This window comes from Leopardus geoffroyi, chromosome D2, assembly GCF_018350155.1.
Source record: "Leopardus geoffroyi isolate Oge1 chromosome D2, O.geoffroyi_Oge1_pat1.0, whole genome shotgun sequence".
NCBI classification, from domain to species: domain Eukaryota; kingdom Metazoa; phylum Chordata; class Mammalia; order Carnivora; family Felidae; genus Leopardus; species Leopardus geoffroyi.
In genome coordinates this window covers 4,914,820-4,936,401 of record NC_059334.1, presented here as the reverse complement: position 1 = coordinate 4,936,401, position 21,582 = coordinate 4,914,820, and positions in this window count along the sequence as shown.

Sequence of the window (21,582 nt, the reverse complement as noted above, 5' to 3'; positions counted from 1 at the left end):
GCTGGCTTCCGTTCTAGCTTCCCTTTGGCCCCACCCACTCAGGAACAACTTGCACTGTTGTTTAATAGTCCAGTGCTTTTTCCAAGGCACCGTATTACCTTTATCGCATGGAGGGATCCGATCCGTGGATGGAGACTGTCATCATTTGTCAGCATATTTAAATAATTTGCACTCCCTGCCCTCCGCCCTTTCTCTACGTTGGTTAGCTGGGTTCGTGCCCAACCGTGTCAAGTGGCCCTCCACACTCCAGCGTGTCTCGAAGGGACGTGTTTCCTTGCCTCTTCCTCCTTGCTCGACCCACAAACCCGAGCCTGTTACCGCCCACCCAGCCCGGCAACACACCAGCACTTCAGCTTGCCTTCTTCGGAAATGAGCCTTCCTTATTCAGCTGCTGTGTGAGAAGACCTTAGGTCTCTTTGTTGATCAACACAATGTTGATTTTTGTAACTGTTCATCACAGCTGTCCCGCTTGGAAGAATCCTCTTAGAAAAGGTCTTATGGCAAAAATAAAGCCTCAGTCCCATAGGATGAGAGCTACAGTGTTCCCTTGAGCCCCCGGATCGTGCCCGTTAACCAAAAGTGTCCTCGCCGGCGTTTAAGTGGTCAGTTTAAACCACACCCTGGGAAAGGGAGCGCGCTGTGAAGCTTGACTCAACTTCGAGAGCGGCGTCTATAATTAGAACACTGTACTGACACAGCTTGCTGGCATCTTGTCATGTGTGCATACTGAATACATTCCCGTAAAATCGTTCCAGTTAGTCCTCCTTTGGGGTCCGTCGTGGGGGGTCCGCAAGTCACTGCTCCTTGCGTTTCTTCCTAGCACGGGGCCTCTGTGAGCACAAGCGTGTGACTGTGCTCTTAGGAGATACTGAGCGGTCTGCCCAAGCTTTTCCCCCTGTGTGTGCGGAGGAGATACCCAAAAAAGCAAGAAGGAAATCTAGACGTTATTTTAAGTATTAGAGCTGAGCTCCAGACACAGCTCTTCCTCGGTGCGGTAGGATTTACAGCCAAGGATGCTGGGGCATTTAAAAAGGCAGCTCGGGGTGGCGGGTGGGGCGTGGGGGGAAGCACGTCCTCATTGTTAAAGTTTTCCACTCGTTACTTCACATTTGCCCCAGCCCTTGGCGACCCTGGCCACTGCTTCAGCACAGGGGTTGAAAAACTGCCTGGAAGCAGTACACAGTTCAGGCTTTGCAGGCCTCACGGCCTCTGCTCGACTGTGCGTTTGCAGCCTGAAACCAGCCAGGGGCCGTAAGCGGACGGGTGTGGCCGGGTTCCAATAACACTTTATTCGTGGGCATTGAAGTTGGAATTTCGTATCATGTTCGTGGGTCACAAAATATTTTGGTCTTTTTTTTTTTTTCCTCAACTGTTTAAAAATAGAGAAAAACCCTCCTGAGCCTGCGGGGTGCACAGAACTGGGTGGCAGCCAGGCTGGGCTCACAGGTCCTAATGTACGCACCTGTTTTATCACCATCCAGATAGAGTCGCTTCCTGAGCTCGGGACCAGAAAACGACTGTTTGTTGTAGAACTTCAACTTGACTGCGCCTCCTTCTGGCCGCAGCCAAACTGTCACGTAGGAGCAGGAGTTTCCATTCAGTCCCTCCAGTGTTTCCGCTTGTGAAGCCGCCAGCTTCTATGCACAGCAGGGAAAGTATGAAGCTCCTTGCAGGCCACACATGTGTCTCTGGGGTGTCCCAGACGCCAGATCCGATCGCCACCACACGCTGTAATGTCACGCGTGCCGGCCAGTTCGCTGTGGCCATCTAAAGAAAGCCTCCTGCGCCTGTCGCTGTGGCTCAGTTCGGTAGCAGAAACAGGCAGGCCTTTGCTCCCGGGAAACGAGCCCAGAGGGCACTTTGGCCACCGGCTCTTGCTCAGGGTGCCAAGCCACAGCCGCGGGAGGGGTCCCGGCTGTCAGCCCCGGAGACAGCCCAGCTGGAGAAGGAGGTCAGGACACGAGGCGGCTTCGGACCCGCCCTGGCCTCCGAGGAGCAAACGGGAGCGGTCGGCCGTTGTTCCCACGTCCGGCGTCACCTGAGATGCCGTGGTTCCGCAGCTTCCCCCGAGCCCACTTTCCTTCCTCGGGGGGCTGTTGCACCGTTCGCCCCCCTAGCACTCTCCGGTTCCCCCAGGGAAATGCGGGGCGCCAGGCCACAGCGCTCTCCCCCTCGTGGTCCTGGAGAAGGGAGCACTCGGCCTGTGAGACGAGAAGGGTCTTGAATCTGACATGCTGTGAGCATCGGCAGCCTTCCACATCACTTCACCCCAGAAACCTTCTCCTCCTGCTTCCCTCTCCCTGCACCCGCGGGCGCTGTATCTCTTCAGCCTTTGCATTCAAAGACTATGGGGTGAGAACAGTGATCTATAATCCTTGTATCATATAGTTCCCCGCACACGGCGAGTCCGCCGTTAACACACGTTGTCGATTAAATGTGGAGGGAAGCATCTTAGAAGGTGCCTGTGCCGGGCGGCCGTGGCTTTCGCTCACGTCCCCTTTCGTCTTGTACCTTTCCCGATGCAGTGCCGTTCATTGCCGGAAGGCTGGGCCCTGGCTACGCCCATCAACCCACGGATCTCCAGGCATCCATTTAATGGACGTGGCTGCATTGTGCCTTTTTCATTCACCCACTGTCTCTATCTACAATGCATTAGACACACGCACCTATAGACACATAGGGACATGCATGCTCTATTCATGTAAATCTCCAATTCCCGTTATAGAACCATAACAAGTAAAATTGTCCATAATTGCACCACAAGAAATGATCACTGCTAACATTCTGACACCAAATTCTTTATCCTAAGGCAGCCATTATTTTTATTTTTTTTTCCCTCAAGGTATTTATTACTGTGCTTTTTGGGAAGAGATTAATAGATTCACATTCAGATAGGAAGTCAGCTACTCCAGAATTCGTACTGGTGATACATGAAATGATTTTAGGTGGAACACGGATGGATTTGTCTTCTTGTCAGTGCTTTTATTTTACTTATAGCAAGGAATACTGGCTTTCCATCAATATTAGTGCTATAAAATTTCCTTACTAAAGATATTAACTTGGGGCACCTGGGTGGCTCCGTCGGTTGAGCATGTGACTCTTGATTTTCTGCTCAGGTCATGATCTCGTGGTTCATGGGTTTGAGCCCCACATCAGGCTCTGTGCTGACAGTGCAGAGCCTGCTTGGGATTCTCTGTCTCCCTCTCTCTCTCTCTCTTTCTCTCTTTCCTAAATAAACACCGAGAAAAAAGATATTAACTTAAGTAAAAGAAGGGTGTTGACGTCCGTGGACTTTTGGGTCTGTAACTGACTTTGACGAGCGTCAAAGCTGAGAGGGCGCGGACCCACCTAGTAAAGCGCTCATGAAATTCCTCAGTAAGATGTTGGAGAACAGGGCACACTGTGCCTTCTGTGGGATCAGGTTTCCTCTCTGCCACGAAACAGCAGGACGTGAGCCAGACGTCACAACAGTAATCAGCGCGGCGTAAAGGGAGTAAGTGGGCCAGGTCTCTGAGGCTGGTCTCGTGGGCCGACGGAGCAGCTTACGTGTGGTTCCTGAGCGATTCCGTCTGCCGTTCGGAGGACGCCGTTCTGGCGGGCGGTGGTGGTGGTCCAGACGCTGCGCTTCCCCAAGACCTGCGGTGTCCGTGATGGTGTGGCTCACCCGCGTCGGGGAGGCGGGGAGGCCCGGGACTGGGTTGGGTTGAGGGGACAAATGACAGAGACGGCCATCCCGTGAGGAACAGCCTCCAGCCCCCACGGGTGCTCGGCCTTTGTGAGGAAGTGGCGGAAAGGTAGAGAAATGAAACTCGTTAGCTGGCTTTCAAAGCGATTTCCCGGAAAATGCTGCGGCCTCGACAGAAAACAGTACGGTGTTTTTCTCCAAAAACCAAAACCAAACAAGTCCAGTCCGACGGAGCAGCGGCACGTCTGGGTGGACCCCCCGGCTGCCGGGGAGAGCGGCTTGAACAGGCAGCGGGACGTCCGCGTGCAGGGCAGGGGACGCACGGCCGCTAACAGTGGCCGCGACGCAGGCGCCCACCCTCGGGTGGGTGGGTGGGACGCGGAGCATCAGTCCGGGCGTCGGGCCCGAGGACACGGACGGTGGGAGGGGGGCCGCCGGGGCTGCGGGAAGGGAGGGAGGAGCACGCGGGATTCTGGGGACGCCCCTGGCGATGCCACACGGCGGCGTGAGATGGGCCCGATGCCACCGCCCCGCACGCGAGCACCGGTTAAGACCATCGCTCCAGGTGGCACGTTTCTCCACGAGTTTTCAAAAGGATAAAACAACCGACTTTGTGTCTCCTCCTTTCTATGCTTTGAGGAGGCCTCTCCCCTGACAGCGGCCCACCCTGGGGGCCCGCCCGGGCAACACGCGTGTGCGACTGAATCCAGGGCTCTGTTTCTGTTTGTTTTTACTTTTTATTTTTCTTAGTTTACAGCAACCTAATCACCAGCCCCGGGCCTCCAGGCAGCCTCAGTCCTGCTGGAACGCTCTTCCTTCGGGTGGAAAGTTCCACCCAGCACAGAGGCACATTTTGTGTTTGCTCCCTGAAGCGTCTGGGCCGGTTGTAACAGCAGACGGTGGTGAGGTTCAATGACATAATCCTTGGACGGAGGGTGGGCCTCAGTTTCCCTGTCCGTGAAATGGGCCGAGCCCCCCCAGAAGTTCAGGGTAGAAATCGGTTCGTCCAGACCGGACCCCAAGGATCAGGAAGTGTATGGGCAGGCCGGTTGGTCGGGAAGACGATGACGACGGTCCCTCCACCCCTGCGTGTTGTCTGTAGTTCGCCCTGAGGCTAACCTAGCCCCGAAGGATTCTGGCCCGCGCCTGCTGACATAACCCGCGAGGGTACGTTGGCTCACTGCTCAACGTGGTGGCGAGGCACGCGCACTCTGAAGCCAGTCTGCCCGTGTCCCCGTGTTTCCACCGTGAGGCCTCGGGCCAAGTGACGCGACCTCAGTTGTCTTATCGGTCAACTGGGATGATGATAATGGTGTTTATTTCATAAGCTTGCTGCAGAATGGATGAGTTAGTATTTGCGAAACACACATCTAGTGTGGACTAGATGAATATTCACTGACTTAGGGTAGAATGGCATCCCCTGGAGGGCCAGCCAGTCACACAGGAAGCTGCCTCTGTCAGTCTCTTGATCGTCTACCTGTAAGCTTGATGTCATCATGAACTTGTAAGGGCTGTAATGTTTTTACCATGACTATTATTAAAGCTTCTGTCTTCTCTCCTTTGACCTCTGAATCTGAATTAAGGCAGGAAGAAATCTTTCCATTAAAAAGTAATGGTTATTTTATTTTTTAGTCAATTAAAAAACATTTTAAACATTTTTTTTCATTTTTGAGAGACAGAGACAGAGTGTGGGTGGGGGAGAGGCGGAGGGAGAGGGAGACACAGAATCCGAAGGAGCCTCCACGTCCTGAGCTGTCGGCACAGAGCCCGACGCGGGGCTCGAACTCACAGACTGTGAGATCATGACCTGAGCTGAAGTCGGATGCTTAACTGACTGAGCCGCCCAGGCACCCCAATAGTGGCTATTTTAAATGATAAAAGTGGTATATGTTTCATGTAGAAAATATGAGACATAAAATTATTTTAAGATTCATCGTTGTATGTACCCCCTTAGAGAAAGCCACTACTAACATTATACTCTTTCTTAGTTACTATCAAATATCTTAATGCTTACAGTTTCTCTGTAGCTTTTTTTCTCTTTTCCTGGGCAAGATCCCAGCTGGGAAGACCTATGCATTGAAAACATTAAATAACCTTCAGGCTTTTATGCTTGATTTTGTATAAGAAAACTGAACTTTCTAAATGTTTAGATTTTATTGCCACGTGAAAGAATTATAATTTGGCTATGTTTAGAAGGTCATTTGAAAAGAACATTCAAATAGGCATATTTCCTAATATGCCACAGTATTAAAAATGGCTTTCATTCGATGTATTACGGTAAATTAGATTCACTACTGCTGTGTAAAGGAGGGCAAGGTGGATAACAAATTATAAGTTCCAAAAGTGTTTCAATGAAAGACGCTCACAACTGTAGACAGCACGGGAGTTTTGCCAGCAGAGAGTTAGGGTATTTCTGTACATGAAAGCAGTCGTTCACAGTCAGTTTTTAGTTCTGAGGAAGTAATGTGCTCATGTGAGGAGTGGGTTTGGGTAGCGACTGTGCGTGCGACACCCTCAGGGCCCAGGGCTCAGCCTCAGCCCCGTGGGCGAGAAGGCCTTCCGGAAAGCAGAAAGGCTGGAAGGTGCCGGGTGACTTTTTCTCCCGTTCACGTGTTGTCTCTTCTTGGAAACCTTGGTAATTCACGCCTGCTGCCTTTGGTTGCCCCTCAGCCCTTCAGCCCTCTTTCCGTCCATCGTCCCTTCCCTCATCCCGTCCCCCATTTGCCAGAAGCCACGCAAGTTTCATGCTATGCATTGTGGCTCTCCGCAGTAGAGAGAAGTAGTAAGCACGTTTATGAAAGAGCCATTAATCTCCGGTGTTCTTTTTATCGGAAATTAAAAGCATTCCCGACAGTGGGAAATGAGGATGTGATTCCAAGTAAGCGGTGAGTTGCGTGGCCTTCCCTGTCTTCTGCAGAATGGCCTGACTGATGGCGGTTAAGCGCAACGTCTCGTTGGCCTGTCCAGCGGTAGTGTTCCTTTACTGAGCTGCAGCGGTGGGGAAGGGAGAGGCAGGCAGGCCACCCATGGGCCTCACGGGATGCGCGTACCCCGAACACCTCCCTTCTCTGGCCAGCAGTATTCCAAGGGCTGTGGAAGGAGGGCTCTGCTGACATAAATGCTACACGTTTCATGGAGGCAGTGGGTTGACCCGACATAGGTCTCCGAGAACCTTCCCAGCAGCGAACCAACGAAGAGACCTGCTCTGCCCGTCCCCAACCATCCCTCTCCTGGAAACCCTCGCTCAGTTCAGCTGGAGCACTCGGGTCAAACAAACACAAGTAAGAAAATATTCAAAGAAATGGGAGGAGGCAGGGCAGTTGGAAGGACTGGAAGGGAGCTCGGTATTTGCTTTATTTCCTCTGAGCTCCTTACTTGCTCTGAGCAGGTTAGCCAGGAAGGGAAGGTAAACACTGTCTGGTTAATCATTCCCGTAAGAGCCCCACGGGACGTCTTTCCTGATTTGCCATCATGTGGTTGGAGAAAGCTCAGCGTCCTCATTGCGTGTGTCCCCCCCCCCCATCAGGTTGGAAGTCATGGGCGAACTCGGCGTGTGGGTGAACAGTGACCGCTTGTGTTTTCACATCTTTCTCAGCTTAAGGATGTGGAATGTGTGCGAGACACATTTGGGGAAAGAGAATATTACCTGGGCCTCGTCTCTTAATGAAATTTTGGATCAGATGGAAATGTTTCCTGACTCGGTATTTGCTGCCTCACCCTGATTTTCTTATTTCCAGCTCGGGCAGTTAAAGAGCAGGAAGGAAGGTGTCTATATTTTTTGGTACCACGGTGCCCTCGATTGACTTTCGTGATTCATTCACCAGCTTTGGTTCCTACCAGACAAATAAAATCTAAGAGCTGGTTGAATGCAGGACTCGGACTGGCAGATTCTCCTCCTGTGGCTGAGCAGTGGGGCGTCCTTTGTTTATGTGCCTAGATGCAGACCTTCTGATTGAATTATTCTTAAAACATACATGCGGCCATGGAGGTGGGTGAGGAGGGGAGGGACAGGGGAAAAAGAAGGGAGATCGAGGAAGAAGATACTGGTAGGGTTTTCATTTAAAATTAATAAATGAGGGGCGCCTGGGTGGCGCAGTCGGTTAAGCGTCCGACTTCAGCCAGGTCACGATCTCGCGGCCCGTGAGTTCGAGTCCCGCGTCGGGCTCTGGGCTGATGGCTCAGAGCCTGGAGCCTGTTTCCGATTCTGTGTCTCCCTCTCTCTCTGCCCCTCCCCCGTTCATGCTCTGTCTCTCTCTGTCCCAAAAATAAATAAACGTTGAAAAAAAAATTAAAAAAAAAATAAAATTAATAAACGAAAATTTAAAGTAACCGTCCCAGGGGAATAAACAGTAAACCATAAGTCACGAGTCTAAAATAAGTTTTATGCAGTGTGGAGGTTCCTCAAAAAATTAAAAATAGATCTACCCTATGGCCCAGCAATAGCACTGCTAGGAATTGACCCATGGGATACAGGAGTGCTGATGCATAGGGGCACTTGTACCCCAATGTCTATAGCAGCACTTTCAACAATAGCCAAATTATGGAAAGAGCCTAAATGTCCATCAACTGATGAATGGATAAAGAAATTGTGGTTTATATATACAATGGAACACTACTTGGCAGTGAGAAAGAATGAAATCTGGCCTTTTGTAGCAACATGGATGGAACTGGAGAGTGTTATGCTGAGTGAAATAAGTCAGAGAAGGACAGATATCATATGTTTTCACTCCTGTGTGGATCTTGAGAAACTTAACAGAAGTCCATGGGGGAGGGGAAGGGGGAAAAATAGTTACAAACAGAGAGGGAGGGAGGCAAACCATAAGAGACTCTTCAATACAGAGAACAAACTGAGGGTTGATGGGGGGTGGGAGGGAGGGGAGGGGGGGTGATGGGCATTGAGGAGGGCACCTGTTGGGATGAGCACTGGGTGTTTTATGTAAGCCGGTTTGACAATAAATTAGGTTAAAAAATAATCAATAAGGAAATAAAGTGAGTTTTATGTTATATCACAAAGAGGGAATTACCGTGCACATTGTCTGTGAGGCGTTATAAAAGGCACACTGAAAGCTGTCTGTCCGAGACATGTGGACCCCCCTGCTCGGGTCCCCACGTGGACCATACGTATGGGAAGAACGGATGGTAAAGCTTAAAGGCAATAAAGTGAAATTATCTCTATGTGGAAGTGTCCTATCCATATGAAGCCTATTTCTGTGTGAGCACAATTGAAAATAAGTGAAATTTTAAAATACGAGCCTCGGCCTAAGAATTCTATTGTCTGAGATACTGCTGGTGAGTGACTAATGGATGTACTGTCTCCACAATAGGACAAAGTCACCAGTGATTGTAGTCGACGCTAAGGAAATGTTTACGTGTCGGTACGATTTTGTCATGAGTGCCTGTTTTACCAATTAGAGGGCCGGTATTAAAACCCTGTACCTTTGGAAAGTATTGAACTTTGGGATATCAGACGAAAGTATACAGAGGTTGGAAAGAAACATGGCATTTCTTGTTGATTTTTTCCCCCCAGTTCATTGTACCTCTCAAGTGCGCAACATGGTTAATGGGGCAGCCCTGTGGCAAATATTACACTGGAGGAACAAGAGTTCCCCAAAGAGTGGGGAAGGTTAGGGGAAGTGAGAATCAACCGTTTTGCTGTTATTTCAGGCATAAAGTAAAGTTTTATAGAAAGGTTTGTTTATGTTAATAGGAAGTGTCATGGTGCCATGTTTCTGCCTAATGGCTTACTGGTAGGGTTTTCATTTAAACTCAGATCCCAAAAAGCTAACAAAGAAGCAAAGCTCATTTAAAAACACACGGAATGCTTATGTTAGGGAGCAGTTATAGCATAAAGGAAATGTAAGTTATTCTTGGAAGGCCAGTTACCAGCAGGTGCACGTGGGAAACATTGTTGCCAAAGCTTTGGTGCTTAAGAAGAACCTGAAGCTGTTGTCAATGTTTCGGCAACATCCTGTGAACGGTCTTGTGAACATCTGCAAATAATAGTAGGGGTGCTGATGCAGTGAGGTGAAATGCACCAGCCAGCCTGTGAGGGCAGTCACGCGGACACAGGAAAAGCGAGAAGGGAGCTGCAGAAAAAAAACTTTTCTTAAATATTATTTTTTAATTTTTTTTTTAACATTTATTTGTTTTTGAGACAGAGAGAGACAGAGCATGAATGCGGGAGGGTCAGAGAGAGAGGGAGACACAGAATCCGAAACAGGTTCCAGGCTCTGAGCTGTCAGCACAGAGCCCGACGCGGGGCTCGAACTCACGGACCACGAGATCACGACCTGAGCCGAAGTTGGCCGCTTAACCGACTGAGCCACCCAGGCGCCCTTTAAATATATTTTTTTAAATGTTTATTTATTTTTGAGAGAGAGAGAGAAAGGGTGGGTGAAAAAGGAGCACAGAACATCCGAAGCAGGCTCCACGTTGACAGCAGGTAGCCCAACGTGGGGTTCGAACTCACGAACTGTGAAATCATGACCTGAGCCGAAGTCGGACACTCAACTGACTGAGCCACCCAGGTGCCCCAGACACCTGCCTTTTCATCACATCTGAGTAGTCTGTAAATTTTCTTGCAAAGATAAAGTTCAAAACTCATATCAACACCTAATACATATTGTAATTTGCTATACACAGACATTAGGTAATTGCACAATAATTAGGTGAATAGCACACCCTTGATGCTCATGTGGAATCTGTGCCCAAACCTTCAACAATATCCACATTTTTAAGTAGAAAAATATCTGTAGAAGCTCCTGGCTTCTACAGAAGCCAAAATTATGTGACATTGTATTAAAGAATTATGTGACATTGTATCCTGTGCAAATTATAGTTTCCATTTTCAGTGTACTTGTAGCGTTCATTTTGTCACACCGTGGGATTTTTGTGAATGGACCAATAGGTAATAAACCACAAAACCAATTCGAAGAGTAGGTGTTGGGACCCTTGACTGAGTCTCGCATTCGTTCTTTGCAGGGTGTGCTGTTCAGATCATACCCCAGCAAAATCAGATGGCCACGTCATGAAAACTCACACTGCTAGTCGTAAATGATTCCAAAATGCCAGAGACTCCCGGTGCTTTGGAGATGACAGTGTGAGGGCAGTCCTCAGAAAATCATTGTTGTCTTTGTAATGTTCTACTTTGAAGAATGTGGATTTTAAAAAGAAAAACAAAAAAGAATGAATGTAGATGTTATTGCCTCTAGATGTCAATTTGGCAATAATCTCCAAACTCTAAGATTTTTCATATCATTGAACCTGAGAATTTATCCTCATGGATACAGTCAATATTTAACTCTAAGTATGCTTATAATATTGTTAAAAGTCATACAGAAAAATCAGAGGGCAACAAATACCTGTCTCACATGGTCATGGGATCATGCTAACGTTTGTTAATGGAATAGATACAATCTTCCATATGTGAATTTTTAAATAAAACTTAGCAGACTGGAAAATGTTCATGAATGGTATGGTCATCTTTGAGCGTTGGGTTTATTGGAGATAATTACTTATTGCCTACGTGATTTTCCACACGATGCATGATAAACATGTATCAGTTTGCAGGTAAAAGATGAAAGAGACTAACAGAAATTCTAGTTTTGCAGAATGTGCAGACCAGCAGAGACAGAATCTGTCTCCACAGGGCATCATCTCCTCTGCGTGTAACACGCGCTGCTCGTGCATCCCGCGGTGTGGAATACAGATTCCCAGGCGCCCTGAATCAGCACCTCCAGAGGCAGGGCCTGGGCCCCAGAGCGTTAGCACTCGCCGACCAGTAGAATCAGCTCAGGCAAAGAGCTCATGCAATGCAACACAGGCTCGGTGACCCTGGGATTGCTGTATGAGGAAGGTCGTGTGTGAAGTAAATTACGAGGAATTTGAAAAGAAAGATGAAGGAAGCTTCTAAGAGACCAGCATGTAAGCAAAACTGGGCAATCATCTGCCGTCCGTTTCTTTCCACGTTCTGTGCGTTCTTTCAAATCCCAGTGTCATGGAATCCTTCTCTGCTGTGTTTGCGTCTGATATCAGCAACTTATAACTTACTGTAAATGTAATTCTAGCTTTTACTCCTATCAGGAAGATTTGTATGTTAAACCTCCTCCCTACTCAGGAAATGCAAGCATTTTTCTCCTTCTAGAAGACTGCGGGATTGGCTGAGGAGTGGGGGCAGAAGGCTCTATCAGAGAATCATGGCCTACGCGACCTGCCAGCGAGGAAGTCAGCTAGAGAACTTCTAGCTTTCTTGGCAATTCCAGCTTTAAATGGACAGATAACGAGGATCAGTTCAGTGATGGAATGTTTGGGGGCATTCGGGTCTTTAAACACTTGTATATTTGGCTGTTTTGAAGCTGTCCAGAAGGCCGGTGAGGTGTAGAAATTTGTATCTGTGTGGAGGCACTCATCTGAACATTGAGCTGTAAGACTGTTTCACGGGAGCAATCCCTTGGCGTAGACTCGCTCATCAGCCAGAATGCACGTTTCACTGCGACCTTGTATTTTCTTGTCATCCTTAAACATGCAGCACTCCTCAGGAAATTGTGTTCCTTGGGGGAATTGCCACCAACTGGAAGGTTTAAGAAGCATAATTTAAAACTTTGCAGGATATTCCTTTCTGGATTGCGTAAACTACCCCTCCACGCCCCGCTTTGCCCTGAGTTCCCTCTACTGGTTCCTAACAGAGAATTTCTGTTTCATGAACATTTATGTAGCACTCACTGTGTGTCACTCCCTGTCCTCAAAGTTCGCCAACAGCCACGTGTGTAATCCTCACGACAATGCTCTGCGTTGAGTGCGGGATCATCCCGTGGGACACCGAGGCAGAGATGTTGGGCACGTTTTCCAAGGCAGGTTTTCTAGTAAATGGGAGAGATGGGCTTTGAGTTCATGCGATCTGGCTGCAGAGGCTTTGCTGTATTCTTCTTCTTCTTCTTTATTTTTATCATTATATTATTATTATGGGGCCGCTCACACCATTACATGTTTATTTATTTATTTTTATGTGAAAGCGAAGTCACTGAATCATCAGCGTCAGGAAAAATGTGCTGTGGTAACTAGTGACCGCACGAATCTCGGTGGCTTCCAACCTCACAAGTGACTTCAGCCTCTTGTTCCTCTGACGCTGCAGGGTGACAGCAAGTGAGCTCCATGCCTTCTCCACCTTGGGAGCTAGGCTGACACAGCGACTTTTTCTCTCTAGGAAATAAAGTGCGGGTCGTTGTGGCAGAAAGGAAAGACACACAGAAAACCATGTTGGCTGGTGCTTAGAGTTCTTCTGGGACATAATTTACGCTACTGTCTCCCACAGTTGGCTGGCCATAATGTCCCAGGACAAAACTGACCATGAATGGGACTGGGAGTGAAGTCTTCTTCCTAAGGAAGGGTGTCAACATTTGTGAGAAATCTAGTGTCAATTACTTACGATAATTTTCGTGATCTATTTATTGTTATGCCTGAATTCTGGTTTAAGCCCCACAACGTCGTACTCAGTGCCCTCATGTAGTATTTGGCACCTGCGAGGGCCCCACATGTGTGTTCACTGGATGAATAAATGCACATCCTTACCGATAACCAGGACTGAGGTTGGCAAAAGTCAAACTTCGGTATCGAACAGTGCACTCCGGTCCCCGTTGTGCCCTTAAATTAGTGTGGAGTCTGGCAAATCAGCCTTAATATACCTCAGCCTTCTCATCTTTAAAATAGGGGCAATAGAGTACTTATATTCTAGGGCTATCACAAGGAGTAAGTGAGATCATGTTTGCCAACAGTGACCAAGGTAACCGCTCTTTGCATATTACCTCATCTAATACTCCATCAAATACAAGGTGTGCTAGTATTTTGTGGACCACAAAGAAGAGAGTGCCAATTAAAAATGTACATAACACCGTTAAGGTGGACTCAATTTTGGAGATGCTAACACGCCCCCAAATGTGCATTTTTAGAATTAGTGACGTTTTTGTGTTAGAAATTAAGAAGCTTACACCAATATTTTGTTTCAATGAAGTTGATGATTCATGAATGTCCAGATTATACTAGCGATAGGGATTTTTCTCTCCCTCTGATGCGTCAGACCCTGTGAGTTTCTTACGCAATAGCCATGCGCCTACCCTCAACACCACCCCCCCTTTCCGGAATAATCCTGATTATGTTTTGGGGTTTACACTTCACCCAGGGAAAGAGATAAACTGTAGCCTCAGGGAGTTAATCATAAATTTCATTCAATTATGGTCTCATTCCCTTTATTAGTGGTTGGTTTCAAAACAGTTTTGCGACCTAATTCTAGCAAATCGGACCTCAGAGAAAGTCTCCCTTACACCCTCTGGGAAAATTTTTCTTCCAAATTAAAGACCCTCGTCTGAGGAAAGACCTGCTTGCTTTTCCGGCACAGCCACATGCATCAGTGGTGTCAGCAACCACGGCAGCCGTGTGGCCACCCGGACCTACAGGTCAAAGCTTCCAACTCAAAATCCCATCCCTCCCCTCGTGTTTGCCCATCAGTGTATAACATTATTACCGTTTCTTGTCCGAATCGTTACCCTCGTGGTTGCCAAATGGCGATTTTCTACTGTCATCATTTCTTCTGCATTTATTATTAGTTGGCCTTCTATGAGAAGGAAGAGCTTCCTCATTTGTCCATTTAGTCGTTTGTGTATCGGTCTGTTTCTTGACTTACGCACGTCCCTGTGGACTCGGGTTCCTATTATTATTCAGTGCGTCATAATCTACTACTATCGTGATTTATTTCGATGATCACAATTATTCTGCATGTGACCAGTTAGATCCCCTTCAAGCTAGTTGTCTCTTCTTTTCAGAAGTCTCCCATCGTTCTTGGAGTGTTTCCTTACCTTCTGGCGCAAGACAAAGTTCTAGGCTCGTTCTATTCATTTCCTAACTCGGCCTCAGAATCACTCATTTCTCTAAGGAGCCCTGGTTCTTTACCACGGAGAACGCTGTGTGGACACCGACATCTGGACAGTAGATGTGCTCCTTGCTACTGTGACGTTGCTTTCCCGGGCTCCTTCAGGGCACTGAGCTGGGAAATCTATCCATACACGTAGATGCGCTGAGTGTTTGGGCTGTTATGGCAAAATACCGTGGACTGGGTGGCTTATAAACAGCAGAATGTTCTTCCTCACAGGCTGGAGGCTGGAAGTCTGAGACCAGGGTGCCAGCGTGGCCACGTGAGGGCCCTCGTCCCGATCACAGACCCTCATCGTGTCCTCACCTGGTGGAGGGACGTGGGAGCTCTGTGGGTTCTCTTATATAAGGGCAAGAATCCCGTTCGTGGGGGCTCTACCCTTATGAGCTCATCACCTCCCAAAGGCCCACCTCCTAACACCGTCACGTTGGGGATCAGGTTTCAGTGTACGAAACCTGTGTATATAGGAATACGTCCGTGTATGTGTGTGTGTCTCTATCTGTGGGTACCGCGTTCAGAAGGCTGAGCGTCTGCTGGTACTTCCAGCTCCGTCGGAGTGCCACGCGGTTCTTCTGGCTTCCCCGCTTGCACATTTGCACCTCCCTCCTCCGCCAGTGGGGGACCCAGCCAATTTCCTGCTACCACCCGCCTGCCACTCCCTGTGCACACTGGCTCCAACCGCCCTGAGGCTGACAGCTCCGGGCCACCCACTCTATTTGGGCTTTTCTAGGAAAGAGAAAAGGCAATAAATCTTTATCTGAAGAAGTTAAGAGAAAGGGAGGAACGGGGGGGGGGGGGGGGGGGGGCGGGTGGGGAAGACGAGTTCAGGAGAAATCTTGACATACATTATGCCATGTAAGCCTTCCTGTAGTCTTATGAGAAAAGCACAGTTATTATCTCCCATTTCATGGAGGTCGAGATCTTGATCGGGTCCCGCAGCTAGTAATTGATGAATCTGGGATTAAACCCAGGGAGTTGACCCCTGGTCTGCAGACCCCAACACAATAGTCTGCAGCCTTTTATCTGCCTGTCCCTGCCATTATCTGCATCCTGCATTCAATGCGTTTATTAGTCTATGTGCCTCCCCTGGTTGAAATCGCTTAGCACCTAACGCAAGAAGAGTTTGCTCCAAGTGCTAGAACTAATGTAAACAGGGCATTACATGATTACAGCTACATGTGGCGCTATAATTACATCAGAATGCAGGTCAGTCACTGGCGCGTCCCATGCGCCACACTGTCGCCATATGCACAGATGTTCAGGCTTACTTTTATTAAGCATGACAATGCCCAGCAGGATCCATTTTGTCTGATTATCCTCAAATGGAGAAGAATATTAAAAGGCAGGATAATTAAAAATATATGCCCAAACAAAGGATGTGTCTACAATTCCTTTCCTAGCGCTTTGAAATAGTTCACATTTCTCAGCTGGCTCTCGTGCACAGAACGCTAAAAGGATGTCTTAAATTTAGACATATGTCTTCATTCTGTTTAATGTGCCAGAACAAAAACATAGCTGGAGACCACCATGAATCGATGTGTAAGTGCTGGAACACTAGGACCCTCATATTTCCACAGGGCTAATGTCATCGTAGAGTTTGTGATTGCACTTTCCCCTGTGAGAACACAGCCTCCTATTTTTAAGACTGGCTTCTTCCAATTCTCTGCCCATATTCTTCCTTGAGTCCACATAATGGTTTTCTTTTACTTGATGCAACTTCAGAGAATTCAAATCATACTCCCATTAGTCGTGATGCTTTTACTGAGGGCAAGGAAAAACTCCCAACACTTCCATACAAGGCAGTGGTCCTAGTAGACATGTTTAAAGGATGAAAAAGTTAGGTGAATTTACTAGAATGTTTTCCGGTTTCTGTGTACTTGGGAAGCCTTTAAAGAAAGTGAGCCCATGAGTTTGTATTGGACAAATATGTGGTTTTCTACATATGGCACGCTAAATTGTTCTAGTGGATTGGTGGTTAGTACAGTGATGAAATCGTGTGGTGGCAAGAATATTAGTGAGGAAATCCCACCGCTCAGTCTTAGCGGCTTGAGGTGATACTAATCACCAGGTCCCTGATGGACTATGAGATTCTCAAAACTTAGGAAGGTTTCTTTTGGGGGTGGAGTCAGACTGGAATGTCTTCAGGGGAGAATAAACTTGGAATTATGTGATATGCTGAAGTAGTTAAGTGGATATACCTATTTTAAAATAGAAGAAAAAATATGGGACCTTGATATTTATTAACATATTTGAAAGAATGTCATGTAACCAAAAGATTAAATGTTGGGCTGACCCAAGCAGTTCTAAGTAGGAACTTGGACCCACAAGTTAAGTTCACAGAGACATAAAATTAATTTCAATGTAATGGAGACATAAAATTAAATTTCAGTATAAGGAAGGTCTTTTCTTTAATGTTTCCTTATTTTGAGAGGGGGGGAGGGGCAGAGAGAGGGGCAGACACAGAATCTGAAGCAGGCTCCAGGCTCTGAGCTGTCAGCACAGAGCTCGACGCAGGGCTCGAACCCACGGACTGTGAGTTCATGAGCCAAAGCCAGATGGTTAACTGATTGAGCCACCTAGGTGCCCTGGAAGGTCTTTTTTATGATGGAAGCCGCCCCAAAATGAAATAATCACTAAAGGTATTCAAGAAGATATTACCATTATCAGTGACATCATAGAGTAGTGCTTCTCAAAAGGTAACGTGCATATACATCACCTCCGGTTTTATTAACCTGTGGATTCTGCTTCTGTAGGAAGCAGCCAGGGCCTGGATTCTTCTCCCAGGTGATGCATACACCACTGAATCACAGTTCTCTGGGTAGCAAGGTCATAGAGGAAATTAAAAGAAAGAAAAATTTATTCCGAACGTGCCATGGATCTAAGGCTTAGCACATCATCGTAGAATGGTTGTAAACTTGACCTGATAGGAATAGGAGGGAAATTAAAAGAAAAAGAAGAAAGCCTAGAAATCATCAAGTTGCTACAGTTGAGAGTTCCAGAATAAACCTGGGCAACAATGAAAAGAAATCTTCCTAGGACCGAAACACGCTAAAGCCAGGTGGAAGCCATCCCAAAGCGGGAGATGTTTGGCGAGAGCAAGGGAACCGTGCAGCACAGAGAGCCACGCACGATTTAGGGAGAGCTGATGGGCTAGTCCGCGCGCTCGCTCATGTGCCAGAAAGGCGGCTGAGACGGTCCAGTGGAGTGGATGCAAAAATAAGGGGGTGAGGTTCGAAAGCGGGTTTCTCCAGGGAGCGTTCTGTCCTCCATGAGGATGAATGGACATGATGTGGAGTTCTGAAAACCCCGACATGAGGCTGCAGAAATCCTGGCCACATCATCATCCCTTGGCCACTTGGTGGCATTCGGTGCTGGTCCGAGAGGCATAGGTGCGAAGTATCCACCCCGAGAACAACTGCAGATTGCTGGGGAACCTTCCAGCGGTGCGTTAGAACCGAGAAGCCTTAGGAACGCACATGCCTTTGATTAGCCGGAGAATCCTCAGTTGCTCATAATTAGTGAGTCTACCAAAAATCCAATCCGGACATTTATAGATGATGATCCTGTAACAGGTGCTTTCCAGAAGCTAATGCTCTTTCCAGAACTCAGCTTTTATCCAAACTGGGGATTCCTGTGTTTGTGTATATGCTCTTCTGTATTTATTTTTCCAATTTCACATTTCAGTATGAGCTTCCACAAAAATGTGTGTTAACTTTAAAAGGATGACTGAGGAACTCATTACATTAGGGGTTTTCACAGATCCCCAGTGCCTCATTGAGGTTGAACTTGGCCATCTGTTCTGTCCACAGCGGAGCCTCAATCTCTTGGCATTAACACAAACCTCCTTCCTTTCTTTCTCTTTTCCTTTAAAGCGGTGTTTGAAATTTACAAGTTCAAAGCAAAATCATCAGGCTTTTCATTACAAATAAGTGATAATAAGAAGTAGAGGAAAATTATGTAGCTTCCTTACACCATCATCTTTTCAGAGAAGCAACATATTGATAGATTTGATGTAATTCTTTTTTTTTTTTTTTTTTTTTTAAGATTTCCTTTAAAGTAATCTCCACACCAGCCTGGGGCTCAAACTCACAACCTGGAGATCCAGAGTGTCGTGCCTCACCCGCCGAGCCAGCCAGGTGCCCGGTGCCACCCCTGACGACTAGACTAAAGTCAGCAGCAATGCTGGCTATTTTCTCTCAAACAGCGGACTTGTTACAGAGATGTCAACTCATACTGGATTATGTTTCAAAAGTATAGTCAAGAGGTGTGGAAAGGTGTGTGTTAAGTTTGGAGAGGGTTCAAAAAATAGTAGTGATGATGAATAAGGTTGGACACTGAGTCTGATAAGAAAGACTTGAGGTTGAGGGGCGCCTCAACCCTGGGTCCGTGGAGTGCCCAGGTCTTCCTCTCTGGGTTGTAGGTTCGAGCCCCACGTTGGGTGTAGAGGTTACTTAAAAAATAAAATCTCAAAAAAAAAAAAAAAATTAGGGCAGAATCAACTTGCAGAAAAAGCATGAGAACAATTTAAAATATTTAAGATATTTTCTATATTGCTATATGACTATTGTAGAAAATTTGAAAGATCCTGAAAAGTATAAATGTAAAAAATTCTACTCACAAGCCAACTAAATCAAGGAAATCAAGGAAGTTTTTTAAAGGAGCTGGTGTGTGTGTGTGTGTGTGTGTGTGTGTGTGTGTGTGTATAATGCTGTGAAAGAACAAAATGGTGTGAGCTGACTACTCAGCAGGGTGATACAAGTTAGTTACAAGAAACATATCTCCTATGATAAATATCTTTGGTTGTTTGATTTTTGTTGTTTGACATTGAGGGCTAAAGTGTATGAAGTTATTCTTTTATTTTTTATTGTTTATTTATTTATTTTTGAGAGAGAGAGAGAGACAGAGCACGATCAGGGGAGGGGCAGAGAGAGAGGGAGACACAGAATCTGAAGCAGGCTCCAGGCTCTGAGCTGTCAGCACAGAGCCCAATGCGGGGCTCAAACTCACGGACCGTGAGATCGTGACCTTAGCCAAAGTCAGATGCTTAACTGACTGAGCCACCCAGGGGCCCCTGAATGAAATTATCTTTAAAAGAAGATAATAAGTAGGATGATGTTTTACCTGAAACCTACAGAGACCTGATTAATTAAAATTTATATATATATATATATATATATATATATATATACACAAACACACACACACACACACACACACACACACACACATACATATATGGGAATCCCCATTATCAGCAATCTGGTCCTAGTTCACTTACCAGTATATCTATAGAAAGACCATGTGCCTGAGTTAGTTTGGCTTTTTTCCACCAAATCTTGCTATTTCAATCTGCTTTGGGGTGGGGAGGGGTGATAAAGTTACAATTCTTTATTTTTTTGAGGTGTGATCCCAAAGTTCCCCGGCTTACTTGCTTCTGGCAAAGTTTGAAAGGACTTTACAGAGGTTTTCCCTCTCTATGCTCTGCAACTGTATCGACTTTAGCAAGTGACTCTAATAAACAGAATGCAGTGTTCTGGCACTCAGCAGATCTGACGCCAAGGGAAGAGGGCAAGAATGTGTTAATAATTAAGCTGGCAAATGCATGCATTTTCTAGCAAGCCTGTTGTAAAAATACTCACTTTCAGAGGTGATAGATTATACCGAAGTTCAAAAAAGGTGATATGCTTCGTGTGCGTAATCCATCGCCCTGTAGGATGGATTTTTTTTGAATTGTGTACGTTATCTGTAGTTCCAGAATATATGTCAGTTTTAGACATTTTTATCAGCTACAGCATTCGTCTGAAATGAGGAGGATAGCACGGATTCACACATTAAACTTAAACCTCAGACGTGTTTGGGTAACGTGTAGATGTGTACCAATGTATGCTAGTCACTTCTTTGAGAAATGATTTTAGAGTCAGCTGGCAGGAATAAAAATACAAAATGTTCAGTGGTTCAGTTAAAACTGAGCTAATTATGGTGACCTGATGTCTAAAAAAATATGTTTTTATTTGTACAAGGTTAAAGTATGTATAGATCATCATTTACAATAGCTTTCTTGGACAATTTTTTTTCACCTGAATCCAGTTTAGAGTCCTATAACAGTCCTATAAGAGACTGACAGATCGTGGGGCTTCAAGGGCCTTATAACATAGCCAGGGAAGCAGAACAGCCAGAGAAAACGTAATTAATACTGTCAACCAGTGGATAGGGAGTGATGGAATGGAGACGGGATCAGTACATTCTAAGGACTTACTATTTGGGGCACCAAGTTATGTTTTAAGAGGACAATGAGCGGGGAAAAATAGACCTTTGCGGGGGGCAGAAGGATGATACTGATGGTTTTTTTTTTATTTTTATTTTTTTTTTTGAGACAGAGACAGAGCATGAGCAGGGGAGGGGCAGAGAGAGGGGGAGACACAGAATCTGAAGCAGGCTCCAGGCTCTGAACTGTCAGCACACAGCCCGACGTGGGGCTTGAACCCACGGACTGGGAGATCATGACCTGAGCTGAAATCGGACGCTTGACCGACAGCCACCCAGGTGCCCCGATACTGATGTTTTGAGAAGAAACTAATTCTGTGTAACTTAGGAAAACAGAAGCATAGAAAGACTGAAGTAAATATAGGTAGGATTTCTTCCCAGCAGGGCCTCCTTAGCTGGGAAATTATTGTGTCCAGTTTTTTCCTGAAGGATAGTCAGGGGTATATGTTTCTATCATGGGATGCCCACTCTGCAAACTATAGCTGATTGGATGATGGGTCAGCAGCTTGGAATCTACCAGGTTAGGAACAAAGTGTGTTCCCCAGACTTAGGTGCAGGTTACTCATTTCCAAGAGCCAGGATCCAATTTGCTGTCTCCTTTTTCTTGCGTGGCTTTGCTGCTAAGCAGACCTGGGGGCTGGTGTGCCTGGCGAGCCCTATGCCCCCAGGTCCCATGTCCCCGCCCTATGCCCCAGCTACTCTAGCATTTCTT